The sequence below is a fragment of the Crinia signifera genome, chromosome 1 (genome assembly GCF_055691185.1).
Source record: "Crinia signifera chromosome 1, ASM5569118v1, whole genome shotgun sequence".
Lineage (NCBI taxonomy): Eukaryota > Metazoa > Chordata > Amphibia > Anura > Myobatrachidae > Crinia > Crinia signifera.
In genome coordinates, this window is record NC_139217.1 from 463,421,294 (window position 1) to 463,434,301 (window position 13,008).

Here is a 13,008-nt window from a genome sequence, read left to right on the forward strand (position 1 = left end):
GTGAGTGAAATAACCCGAAGAGTTTAGTAAAGGACAGCATCCTTTGTGATGATAGGACTTCCGGGTTTTGGACCCAGGGTCCTATCTGCGCATGCGGGCAGTGTATGCACACCACTGGGGATGCTGAAATATACCCATGCTCCGGTCACCATGTCATCACCCCTGTAATACTCCTGACACATGTACAGTAGTAGCTGCTTTCACTCTTTAACCCCTCACTTGCTAACTCTCACTTGTGTTCCTCCTTTGGGTGGTTACATTGGGCTGTCTTAGGGGTGTCCCAGGCTCTAGACTCCTAAAATGCCCATACACTAGCACGATTCAAACACTTTTTATCTGATTCTGATGGATCGGGCCAAGAATGGATCCTTTTCATTGTCTACCATCTACGTGGTTTGGCGATTAGAAGCGGATTGGTTGGTACTTTATCTCTCTGCAAGGTCTGAGACATCTCCCCCTGTAGGAGCGGAAGGTCAGTCACCTATTGGCTGCTCCCACCGACAGTTTTACAGTATAAATAATTGCTGAGTCATGGCCGCTTGGCAATTCTACTGTAGTCAAAGCTATTGGTTAAAGTTGTGGATGATCCTGACCAATCCGTGCACCCTATTCTACCGCTTGTCTGGGCCACAAGAATTTAAGCAGCTGACCAATTGAACAGTGTGTCAACTTCTCCTTAGTTATAGAAGCCGGCACCGCACAAAATAAAAATAAGCCCCAGTGATGAAGATGGGAGTTTGGACAATCAAGTTTACATGTTGTACCTTTAGAAAGGTAGGTACCCCACTGACATGGTCTTTTATATATTCCTCCCCCTCACCATTTATAAATCCCCCTACTTTAGGTAACATTTTTTTCTTACCAGCGCCACAAATTGGAGGTCTGCTGGAAGATTGCACAATTGTCACCATGGATTGGAAGTTAAATCTGCCCCTATATCCACAGATTTATTGTCCGTTTGGTTGGAACAAAAACCTGGTAATGGATGAGAGCAAATTACACAGTTGACCATTTGCTTTGAAATGCTGGAAAACTACCAGGTTTTTGTTCCAACCAGCTAGATTTGACAATCTGCCTGTAGTTGTATGGCCAGCTTAAGAAACATGTACCTGGTTTTATATCCAATAGTCACACTAGGCAAGGCTGCGGGTCCCTATATTGTGCATACATGCTGGAAAGTATACTGTAGGTGATAGAGATCGTTAAGTGATGACACCAGGACCTGCATGTCCAGAAATTAATGACATGCAGGATTGTGCAGAGATTACAATACTAAGTATACACACACTAGACAAGATCATAGAAGGGCATACGGTCATTGTGTCACCACACATTAGGTCGACATGCATGAAGATCAACATGAGTTAGATTCGACAGGGTCATTAGGTCGACATTATTTATGTTTGAGCCAACAGGTGGTATTTCATGCCCTACCATCCACTAGGGCAGGGGTGTCCAAACTTTTTGCGAAGAGGGCCAGATTTGGTGAAGTGTAAATGTGTGGGGGCCGACCATTCAGCCTGACATTCTTTGAATCATTAATCACATCAGAATGGTCCCCCTCTCTGCCCCATTCACTGTATATCCCTCCTTCACTGTACGTTCCTCACTCTGCACCCATGCACTCTGTCCCCCAGGCTGCCCCCCTTCTCGTAATGTCCATCAGTGCCTCCATTCATTGTATGTCCCCAAGCCTGACCCTCCTTCACTGTATGACTCCCATTCAATGTATGACCCCCATTCACTATGTATCCACCAAACACTGCTGTCACTGTGATTGTGGAGTAGGGTGATATACGATTGCAGCAGCAGGGGTAGGACGCCAAATCTGACTGTGGTGGCCGGCACCTCCTCACTGCAGTAGACAGCAAGGTAAAGGCTTGCTAGCTGGGGCCCCACCTTTAGTGTCCTGTGCTGTGCTTCCCACATCTGATGCTCTGCCAGCTTCCAGCTGAAGGCTGCGGGCCACTTGAAATGACAGCACGGGCCGCATTTGGCCCCCGGGCCTGACTTTGGACATGCCTGCACTAGGGCATGGTGGGCGAATAATAAAGCGTGCCGAGCACAACGAGCGATGCGAGGGGACACTGGTACGTTTTAGTGTTTGTTGACTGTCAGTCGGGTGAAAACAGGTCAACATTTCCACCGTTGACCTAATGATCAAAAAGGTCAGGGTCCTTCTGTGTGATATCTTACAATCTTATGTAAGGGGCTTTATAGGAGAGAGGGGGGGGGGTGGACCCGCAACAGCCAGTAATTTGAAATATGTATTTATTTATCAGACTCAATGAAATTAACCAGCATAAATAACCACTTTTGACTAGTGCTTGTGGTGCGCCCAGCGTTCAGTACATAGACTGAAAGAAGGTTTTTTTTTTGTGTTTGCAGAGATGCAAAACAAAAAAGACAGTAAACGCTTTGTGGGCGCACTCTTTAAATTAAACAATAATGTAGGTTCAGTGTTCTGGAATTAATTTAAAACATAGCTTTTATTCACTTGGTTAAAAATAAGAATCTGGCGCAATGAAATGTTCTATATTAATAGATGGTTAATTGGTTTTATTTTTTATTTAGGTTTTGTTGTGTGATTGTATGGTATATAATTATGTATTATATTCCGAATAAAACAATTTTAACCACACTTTTATGTATCATTTGCTGCATGTGATCATCTAAGGTATATGAACCAGAGTGACCGTAGGTTGCAAGAAATGAGATTAATCCCCTGGGATAAATGATTTGTATTTGAGGGGATTCGCTGCCCCACGTCAATGGTAAAGTGGTATTTAAATTTTGGCCTTAATGGCTAAGCTAAGGGGCTTTATACTAGATACACATCAGGCAAACAATGCAATGTTTGTGGTGATTTTCCACAAACTCCCAGAAAGACTATATAGTATGGATAGTGTACAGTCAGCATGGGCAGATTAACTCCTGGGTCGAGCGCTGGAGATGCTTTTTAAGCGACCGCTCTCATCAGAAGATCTGTCCTTACCATCAATCATCACCAACTGTTCTGCTTTATCGCGGGACCATACTGTTTTTTTGGCCGGCATGCCCCCAGTGACACAAACTGGGGAGGACACAAACTTGAGAATCACATTTGATGCAGCTTACATAGTAAGGAGGCAGCCAATAGCAATGGTACCAGCATTCAGAACATTTATCCTCCCGACCGCCATCAGATATTCCCCTTCCACCTCTGAACTGCAGGAAGGCTGCAACATTTGGCTACTGACCAAGTGACAACAGTCTCTATAGTAGAGAATGATTTAGATAAAGCAACTAAGAACTGAAATGCGAGATGTCTGTACAAAGCTTCATCATGAACACCAACCATTACTGCAGATCTATTTATTACATATACAAAAGTGCACAAGATACTGACATTGTGTGGTGGACAGAACAAATAAAAGGGTTGGTTTTGCAGCATCTGTGTAGAGACAAGTGAAAGCCACAAGTATACAGTAAAACATTTCCTACAACTAGGTGATAGACCACTTAAGTGAATTTGGTACAAAGCGACAGGAGACAGTAGTGCAGGTCAGTCATCCCTCTTAGTGGAGGCTGCCACATCAGCTTCTTGTTCCTCATGTGGGCAGCCAGCCTCCTGTGGGTAAAATGGAGCTACCAGCCAGTTTAGTGGGGTGTTATTAGCCAAGTAGTCCATGACCTCATCCATAGAATGCTTCATCTTTGTGAACTGCTCCTTGCTGGTGGCCAATAGGCCGTCAGAGAGGTCCCTATAGGAGGAGGCAGAGAGGAAGTTCCGGTAGACCTCTGCAGCCATGGCACTGATGGTTTGAGCTTTGATCTGGATGTTCTGCGGCAGGCCTTGGACAGAGGTCACCAGGGAGAGACATGTGGTTTGTAGCTGTTGTGTCAGATTCCGGGCAATAGTCAGTGTGCGAGATTCAATGTGCTGAGAGACAGAAGGTAAAGGTTAGATCAGAGCTACGTATTCAGTACAGACACCTGGCAGCTACACCAGTAACAGGAGCTTACCTCCGCACTCTCAGCCTCCCCGTGCTGTCCTGTCCATTCCACCCATACGTGGTACATCTTATCCTGGGCATCATGGATTTTCTGATTGGCACCTGTCATGTTCTTCCTTGCAAATTCAATCTGGAAAACAAACATTTAACCTCTAGATCAGAGATTCCTCTAGGTACATGGTCAGTGGCTGCAGGACTATAGTAGACCCCCACACCACCCTGCAGTAGGAAGACCTTTCCTGCAACCCTATCTGGCTTCTAGGGGCTGCAGTCCATAGAATTGGGGGATTTGCACAGTCAGTGTCTGCGCTGGTCCCAACACATGCAAGATAAATTGTGCAGGTGTTCACACCTGGGACTGACCATCTCCTCCATGCCTGGGGGTATCAGCAGACCCCCTACCAAGTATAAGTAGGAGCCACTTGTGCTAATACACTAAGAATAACCCCCACCCATCACCGGCTACCGCAAATACTGTATTGTTGCATATGTACTAACGCAGGGCTGGCCAAACCGGTCCTCGAGATCTACCAATGGTCCACATTTTCCAGATCACCTAGCTGGTGCACAGGTGCAGTCATTACTAACTGTCACATGTCCCAGATCCCCTAGCTGGTGCACAGGTGCACTCATTACTAACTGTCACATGTCCCAGATCCCCTAGCTGGTGCACAGGTGCAGTCATTACTAACTGTCACATGTCCCAGATCACCTAGCTGGTGCACAGGTGCAGTCATTACTAACTGTCACATGTCCCAGATCACCTAGCTGGTGCACAGGTGCAGTCATTACTAACTGTCACATGTCCCAGATCCCCTAGCTAGTGCACAGGTGTAGTCATTACTACACATCACATTTTAAAACCTGCTGCATTCATTCCTACTATAGATCCACAGGTTCCCTGGAAAACATGCACTGTTGGTAGATCTTGGACAGGTTTGGCCACCCCTGTACTAACCTATGCGATAATTATTACAAGGACAGCTCTTGTGTTAAGAGCGGTCCTTTGCTTTGTGCAGCAGGTGCCCAGTGGCTCCCCCTCCTCTTACCCAGCCAGATGCCGCTGCTCTCCTCCCTGCACCCAGAAGAGAATTTACAGTGCAGGGAGGAGGTCATTGGTCTGGGCAGTATAGCAGTGTGCTGCCCAGACACAGGTAAGGGTGTGTGGGGGGGCAGCATGATTCAGCGGGGGTCCATGCAGGGTGGCATGGGTCACATTAAGCCATGTACACACTGCAGCGATATGGGCTGAAATCACTGCCAGAAATGTTGCCAGTGATGGGAGGGTGCCCCGGCTGAGCCGGCAGAGGTTTTTTTCAGTGACCATCTCTGGTCGCCGATGAAAAGGAGACATTGAGCGATATATCACCCCAATAGGCTTCTATGGGGTATAGCCAGCTTTAGTTGACGATTACTACCTGCCCCCCAGCAGCAAAAACCTGTTAACTGAGTTTTCCCACATTTTTCACTTCATCTCACCCCTGGACTGTTAGTATGTCATGTGGACCAAGGTTTGGAAACACTTTTCTAGATGATACTAGAGTAGTACTTTCCTGATATGCATAGGGCAGGGAGTGATACTGGACAGGTGGCGGCCATTTTGTTGATGGTTCTAACTCATCCACAACTCACCAGGACAACGGTGTACTGCAGCTGGGCGATGGCTTCCTGGCTCCGGCATTTAGCGTCCTTCACGCGTGTCAGAGCCTGCTGGTAAGCACGCTTACGGGCCTTTGCAGAGAGTGATCCCAAGCGCACGTAGTAACTTTGCTTTATGGCTGACACTTCAAACCCCTCCGTGTCTGTGGCTTCCTTAGCTGAAAAGAAAGTGAGAACTGTAAGTGAAGAGCTGTACAGCAGTCATGTCAGTGGCCCAGTCAGTTGTACGGCTGTAACTACTGTGTGGTCCAGTAGGCCAAGTGTTCCCTCATGAATGTACATTGGATTCAGCTTACCCAGCTCTTCATCAGTGGGTGGCAGGTATTGTTCCAGGAGAGTTTCAGACGTAGTCAGCGCAGTATCCACGCGGCTGCTCACCACCTGCGCTACGGATACCGGCATTCACAGTGGCCCTGGTCATCTCTACACCATCGTGCACAGCACCCTTTGTTTTACCAACGGCTCCTGATATTCCCTGTAGGACAACATCCTTTGTACCAAGAATGGCCTCGGAGGCTGTGGAGACCACCTAGGGGGAGGCATAAATACTATCTGTATGTACACCACACACCTGTGCAACACCTTATACTGGTTGTAGGATATTCCGTTATAGCTGCTGGGCTGTAGTTACCTTGTGTGTAGGCTGGTGGAGAATGGGCAGCTGCACCTCAATCTTATCCAATCCTAGACATGCGATGTTGTTAGCCAGGGCAACTAAAGGGTTTGACAAAATACAATAACTTAGGCAAGTTCATGGTAAAAGCACCAACAAAAAACAGCTAAAATGGGGTTGTGTATCAAGGACAGTCAGTGGTAGTAAAGAGTATCAAACCTTGGGAAGATAAGTCCCAACAAATCAACTTCCAACCACCATTTTTTTTTTTTTAATCTTTGCTAAGTTTTCAAAACAGCGGAAAGTACCAAGACGTACTCTGAGGTTCCAGTCTCTGCAGGATGGGCCAGGCGCTGGTCACTGCAACGGACGTGATGGTCTTCACACCTTGCTCAGCAACATCACACACAGATCTCAGGTAGGGGTGGTTCTCTTTGGTGTGGACATAGGCAGAAGACACCAGGTCATACGTTGAGCTGACTAAGGGGAGGTTGATCACCCGTACCACAACACTCTATAGGAGAAACAGCCACAATTAGGACTAGGCAGGAAAGTCTATTTTGACTAGATTGTAGGCTCTCATAGTGAACAAAGTCTGAGTAGATGCACTGTCAGCCTTGTCTATCATACTAAAAATCAGCCACTAGCAAAAATTACACTATGGCCCTTATTCAGATTTGATCGCAGTACAAATTTGTTCTTTAAATGGGCAAAACCATGTGCACTGCAGGTGGGGCAGATGTAACATGTGCAGAGAGAATTATAGATTTCTGTGAGTTATTTTGTTTCTGTGCAGGGTAAGTACTGGCTGCATTATTTTTACACTGTAATTTAGAATTCAGTTTCAACACACCCCACCCAAATGTAACTCTTTGCACATGTTACATCTGCCCCACCTGCAGTACACATGGTTTAGCCCATTTTGAGAACAAATTTGTACTGCAATCAGATCTGAATAAGGGCCTATGTGTACACACCTTTATATTACATCTCCATTGTAGTTGTGACCTATGGTATTTTAGTTTGTTTTAACTTAAGATCATTTAAAGTTGGAACAGTTGTGTAGTAGACAAGTTGGTAGCACCAGTAACATCAAGGACACCAAGTGGCCCAGGAGATTACTAAGGGACCATAGAATATCTGGCTGCACTGTTGGAGAGGTTTATAGGCACCACGTAACTCTGGGTGATGGGAACAGGACACACAATACACCATCCTGAGCTTAGAAGACAGTACTCCCAAACTGCATGGTTTACAGCAGTTCCAAGGTCTGCCATGCAGGCCCGGCTCTAAGTATAACCATGTTTAAGCACACATGGCTTAATTAGTACTTTAGTTCATTTGATTACATCATCTAGGCTCAGACATAGATATCCTTAAAACCTGGAGTGTGATGGCAGAGTTTGGGGGAACTGGTTTAGAGGCACACACCGCTCAGTACATAGGGTGTGACATGGACAAGTACTATATGAGGTATAACTATCAGGCAGACAGGGGAGGAGGGTATTAGAGGAGCACACCGCTCAGTGCATAGGGTGTGACATGGACAAGTACTATATGAGGTATATCAGGTAGACAGGGGAGGAGGGTATTAGAGGAGCACACCGCTCAGTGCATAGGGTGTGACATGGACAAGTACTATATGAGGTATATCAGGCAGACAGGGGAGGAGGGTATTAGAGGAGCACACCGCTCAGTGCATAGGGTGTGACATGGACAAGTACTATATGAGGTATATCAGGCAGACAGGGGAGGAGGGTATTAGAGGAGCACACCGCTCAGTGCATAGGGTGTGACATGGACAAGTACTATATGAGGTATAACAGGTAGACAGGGGAGGAGGGTATTAGAGGAGCACACTGCTCAGGGCATAGGGTGTGACATGGACAAGTACTATATGAGGTATAACAGGTAGACAGGGGAGGAGGGTATTAGAGGAGCACACCGCTCAGTGCATAGGGTGTGACATGGACAAGTACTATATGAGGTATAACAGGTAGACAGGGGAGGAGGGTATTAGAGGCACACACTGCTCAGTGCATAGGGTGTGACATGGACAAGTACTATATGAGGTATAACCACCAGGTAGACAGGGGAGGAGGGTATTAGAGGAGCACACCGCTCAGTGCATAGGGTGTGACATGGACAAGTACTATATGAGGTATATCAGGCAGACAGGGGATGAGGGTATTAGAGGGGGAGACACTATAAGGACAGGACTCCCAGCACAGGGAGTGTGACCACACCCATATTACCACTCACCAGCATCACCTGTGCAGTAGTGTCACCACACATACATACCTGCTGCTCTGTCTGCGCCATACTGAGAGTCCGCCACCTAGATAACAGAAGACATACACATGTAGGAAAGCAGCTGTCAGCATGGTGGACATCACAGCCTGATGGTTACAGACCACCAATGTTACCCTTACATATACCAGCCATGGAATGGTAATGATCAGACAGCATTCCAATAGTTACCTGTATTCCAATATCCTGACCACACACAAACCCAGCTGCTGCTTAGTGTTCTCTGTATCAGAGGTACCCTGGCTTTTATAGAGACTGCCTCCCATGTGACCTGATCTGCCCCTCCCCCATTCAGGCTGCTGCCAATCAGAGTGCAGCCCTTGCACCTGCAGCAGTCACAGACAGGGGGAGCTCTGGAGGAGGAGACTTCACTGAGTGACAGGTGTGGGTGCAAATTATTAGTGTCTCCTGGCAGCTCCATAAGCCCCTGAGTACATTCTGTGACATACAGACGTGTCCTCTTACATGTTACACTGCAACATGCCAATCACAGTATACATGCATGACATCATGCTGCGGCTCTGCTTGCTCCTCGCAATAATATAGGAACAAGGCTGCAAGTCCCATGCACCCGCCCCACCGGCAGCCACTTTGTCAAGGCATATATCCTGGATCGCACTGCAAAGATGTAAAAGGACAAATGAACTAAGCCTTGGAGAGAGATAAAGGGTGGTATTTAATGCCCTTGGCGCTCGCCCTATTTTATGTTCCGGGGAAATTCTTGCTGTGAAAAGGACGGTGAGGATTCCCCGGATCACTGAGGTTCTGACGGCCGCATTCGCTGTTTCCACCTCTCAGGGAACAGGCGACATGGAGAAGCCGAGTGTGGAGGGTGAGTTGAATACTGGTGGTGAGCTATCGGTGCCGCACGCCCCCCCCACGCATTGAATATACCCCCCCAATTAGTGGCGTAACTACTGTAAGGCAGCCCCAGCATCCGCTTGGGGGAGCAAGCAGCAGCAGGGTCTGTGTGGGCGCCAGTACCCGCTCAACGCACTGACATGCTGCTGCCTGCTGGCTGAGCACCGGAGGCAAGTCAGCCATGACAGAGACGACAAATCCTCCCACTGATTCAATTGACTGTACACATAGCTGGCTATTGGTTATGGTGTACAGGATGGGCATGCTGGGGCGGTCTGGGACGCGTCTGAGCCAGGGGAAGCAGAAATGTCTGCTGGTCTCTCTGCCTCTCTCCTGCTTCAGCTTCTCCGTTATGCATGTGACGTCATCACGTCACACGCTGGGGAAACACGCTGGAGAGGAGCCGGGGGGGAGTCATACCCGGGAATGTGTTCCCGAATGCTTCCCGGGACACTACCCAGGAATGTACCCTTTCACACTACACTCAGACCTGGGATTGACCCAGGACAGCTACATTCACACTGATCCTGGGAAATCCCTGCAAATACAAATGCATGTCATTAGAAATGGACTCCAGGGCTCTGAAAGATGACATCAGCATTTGGGAGCCCAAGAAAGCTCATGCATTTTTTTAAAATCCCATGTACCCGATCCCGGGTACGGGACCATTCACACTGATTGCGTCCCGGGTCGATTCTGGAATTTACCCAAGTCAGGACCTGGGTAGAAATCCCAGAATACCCATCCCAGGATATTTTTTCAAGACCCTTTCACACTGAGCTAAATCCCGGGTTGATGCGCGTTCATGTGCAAAAACCCGGTATATTTTGCAAGTGGAAAAGGGGTATAGTTGATTAATTGTGTAATTCAGGTGTACAGGGAGTCAAGTCCCATACACACGGGGGAGATATATTGCTCAGCAATATATTGTGCAATGCTGGTATTTCACACAATGGCGATTTTACTTATGCCCCCCCCCCCCCCCCCTGCTGAGAGGCAGTTTGCGGGAGATGGGGGTTTATGGGGCCGGGAGAGGGACCCGATTTCCCGGACCCTCCCGGCCATTCCAGCAGGGTAGGCAACCCTGCTATAGGTTCAATGAGCACCAGGCACGCCAGAACAGCAGAAAACAAGAGTCAAGAATATTGGGGGGGGGGGGATTCAAACCTGATTGCATGGCGGGTGATTATCGATAGACTACGCACATAGGCGTGCGCAGCACATTTTATTAGGGGGTGCACCACCTATATAGCATGTCTAACACCGCCCATTGGGTGTGTCTCCCATCATCTATTGGCACTGGCTACAATATAAAATGTCACTCACACAGAGTAATGGGTGTACAGACACATCAAGGTATCTTTGAACTTGATAAAACACCACCGTGTGTGGTGATTTAAATGTGGTCGTACCGTACTCACATGTACGATAACAGTTGTAATCCCATAAGGGTATCTTTTAGATGAATGGAGGTTATAATAGATGTCTCCAAACGTCCCAAGTCTGGCCAATTACTTTTAGTTTAATATAGTCCCCAGGTTCCTTCTTATCTCCCAAGTCCTCGCTGGATGGTTTAGTTTCCAGGGGAATACAGTCTGCTGTACGTGTGACATCTGGTATAACCTCCATTCATCATCTGTGGGATTCCAAAAGATACCCTTATGCGATTACAACTGTGATCGTACATGTGAGTACGGTACGACCACATTTAAATCATCCAATCACACACGGTGGTGTTTTATCAAGTTCAAAGATACCTTGATGTGTCTGTACACCCATTACTCTGTGTGAGTGAGGGTACGATACCTATTTGGGAATTTCTCTCTTTTTGGGTTGACTATCCCTGTGTGGATTTAATACACATACATCTTTAATTAATGTATGTTCATCTTTTTCTGTATTTCCCACATATGAGCTATCACTGAAGCAAACAGGAAACCAGCGCCCATTACACATTGGTTCCTTTTCTCTGCAATTTCGTCCACAAGAGGCTGCTGGTGAACCTCTTCTTCCATTGTACGGCTGCAGGATTCCGGCTTTGCGCCTTGGGACTATTACAACCCTTTTTTTGTATATTGTTTACAATATAAAACGTCTCTCAGCCACACCATAATCTCCTACGTATTTCAGTTTTAATCTTCTGATTACTCTGTGTAATAGTACATGCAAATAAAGTAACAAACATATATGGATGATGCCGGTATGTAGTGATATGACAATGGTCTAGTACAAGTAATAATGTAAAACATACATAATTAATTGATGGGCGATTCTTTTAATAGAATACAGTTCTAAAAAGCAAAAGTCTTTAGTAAAAGGTATTGGTGGTTGCTAGCGGCAGGGAGGTCTTCATAAGGGTGGGGCATTAGGGGGTGCCTGTGCACTCCTAACTCTCAATGTGCGCACACCTATGACTACGTATGTGTTCTATTCACAGTATGTATGCACAAGGAAATCCTGCATTGAAGTCCTGCTACTTTATCTATTCACGCGCCATTTGCAAGGTGACTGACAGGAAGCAGACTTCTGGGGGTGGTAACCGCCCGTTTAGTGGGAGTGGCTAGGAAACTGCTGGGAGTGTCCGGGGAAACGCTAGGCGTGTCTGAGTGTGTTAGGGGAGGGGCTGTGACGTCAGCTCCAGGCCGGATAGGCCTTTTTCCATCACAGCTGCTGAGTACGTCTCTGGCTACACGGTGCCTGCGATGTCTGGTGCCCAGGATAGTAGTAGTAGTAGTACGTTTATTTATAAGGCGCCACAAAGTGTCCACAGCGCCGTACATAGCAAACAAAAAAAAACAAATTACAAGGTAACATACAGGGTGTGTTGAAAGATACAGTATAAATAGGGGTATAGCTGGTAGAACTAAAATCAGCATCAGTTCAGAAGTAGGTGTCAAAATTGTCAAGGAGACTGAAGATGAAGTAGAGGAAGGGAAGAACAGGACAGGAGCACAGGTGAGGTAATGAGGTAGGGTGAGTACGTGAGGAAGGAGGGCCCTGCTCATAAGAGTTAACATACTAAAAATAGGTGGGTGGACGAACGAAATACAATAGGATAAGTAGGAACGGAGGGGAACGGAGGCAGGATAGGAGGATCAAAAGAGGTTAGGAGGAGGGATAGGCTAGTCGAAAAAAGTGGGTTTTGAGGGAGCGCTTGAAGGAGGTAAGGGAATCAGATAGCCTGATGGGTGGCGGGAGGTTGTTCCAGTGCAGGGGGGCAGCGCGAGAGAAATCTTGGACACGGGAGTGGGAGGAGGTGATTAGGTGAGAGGTCAGTCGGCGGTCAGCGATGGAGCGAAGAGGACGGGAGGGAGTGTGGATAGAGATCAGGGAAGAGAGGTAGGGAGCTGTGGAGGAGGAGAGAGCCTTGTAGGTGGTGGTGAGGAGTTTAAAGAGAACTCGGAAAGGAATGGGGAGCCAGTGAAGAGATAGACAGAGGGGGGAGGCGGAGGTAGAGCGGCGGGAGAGGAAGATGAGCCTAGCAGCAGCGTTAAGAATGGATTGGAGAGGTGCGAGGCAGGTGAGAGGTAGCCCAGAGAGAAGGATGTTGCAGTAGTCAAGGCGGGAGAT

General features: G+C 47.3%; 1 pseudogene across 1 annotated transcript; it reads right to left on the minus strand.

The window, feature by feature from the left end:
- Positions 1–3,339: 3,339 nt before the first annotated feature.
- Positions 3,340–8,851, minus strand: LOC146022755 (perilipin-2-like; annotated as a pseudogene). Its single transcript, XR_014452201.1, has 8 exons — positions 8,749–8,851; positions 8,569–8,605; positions 6,586–6,781; positions 6,286–6,368; positions 5,951–6,183; positions 5,628–5,812; positions 4,006–4,125; positions 3,340–3,922 (listed from the first exon to the last, which is right to left on the minus strand). The product of XR_014452201.1 is annotated as a perilipin-2-like (transcript).
- Between the last annotated feature and the right edge of the window lie 4,157 nt (positions 8,852–13,008).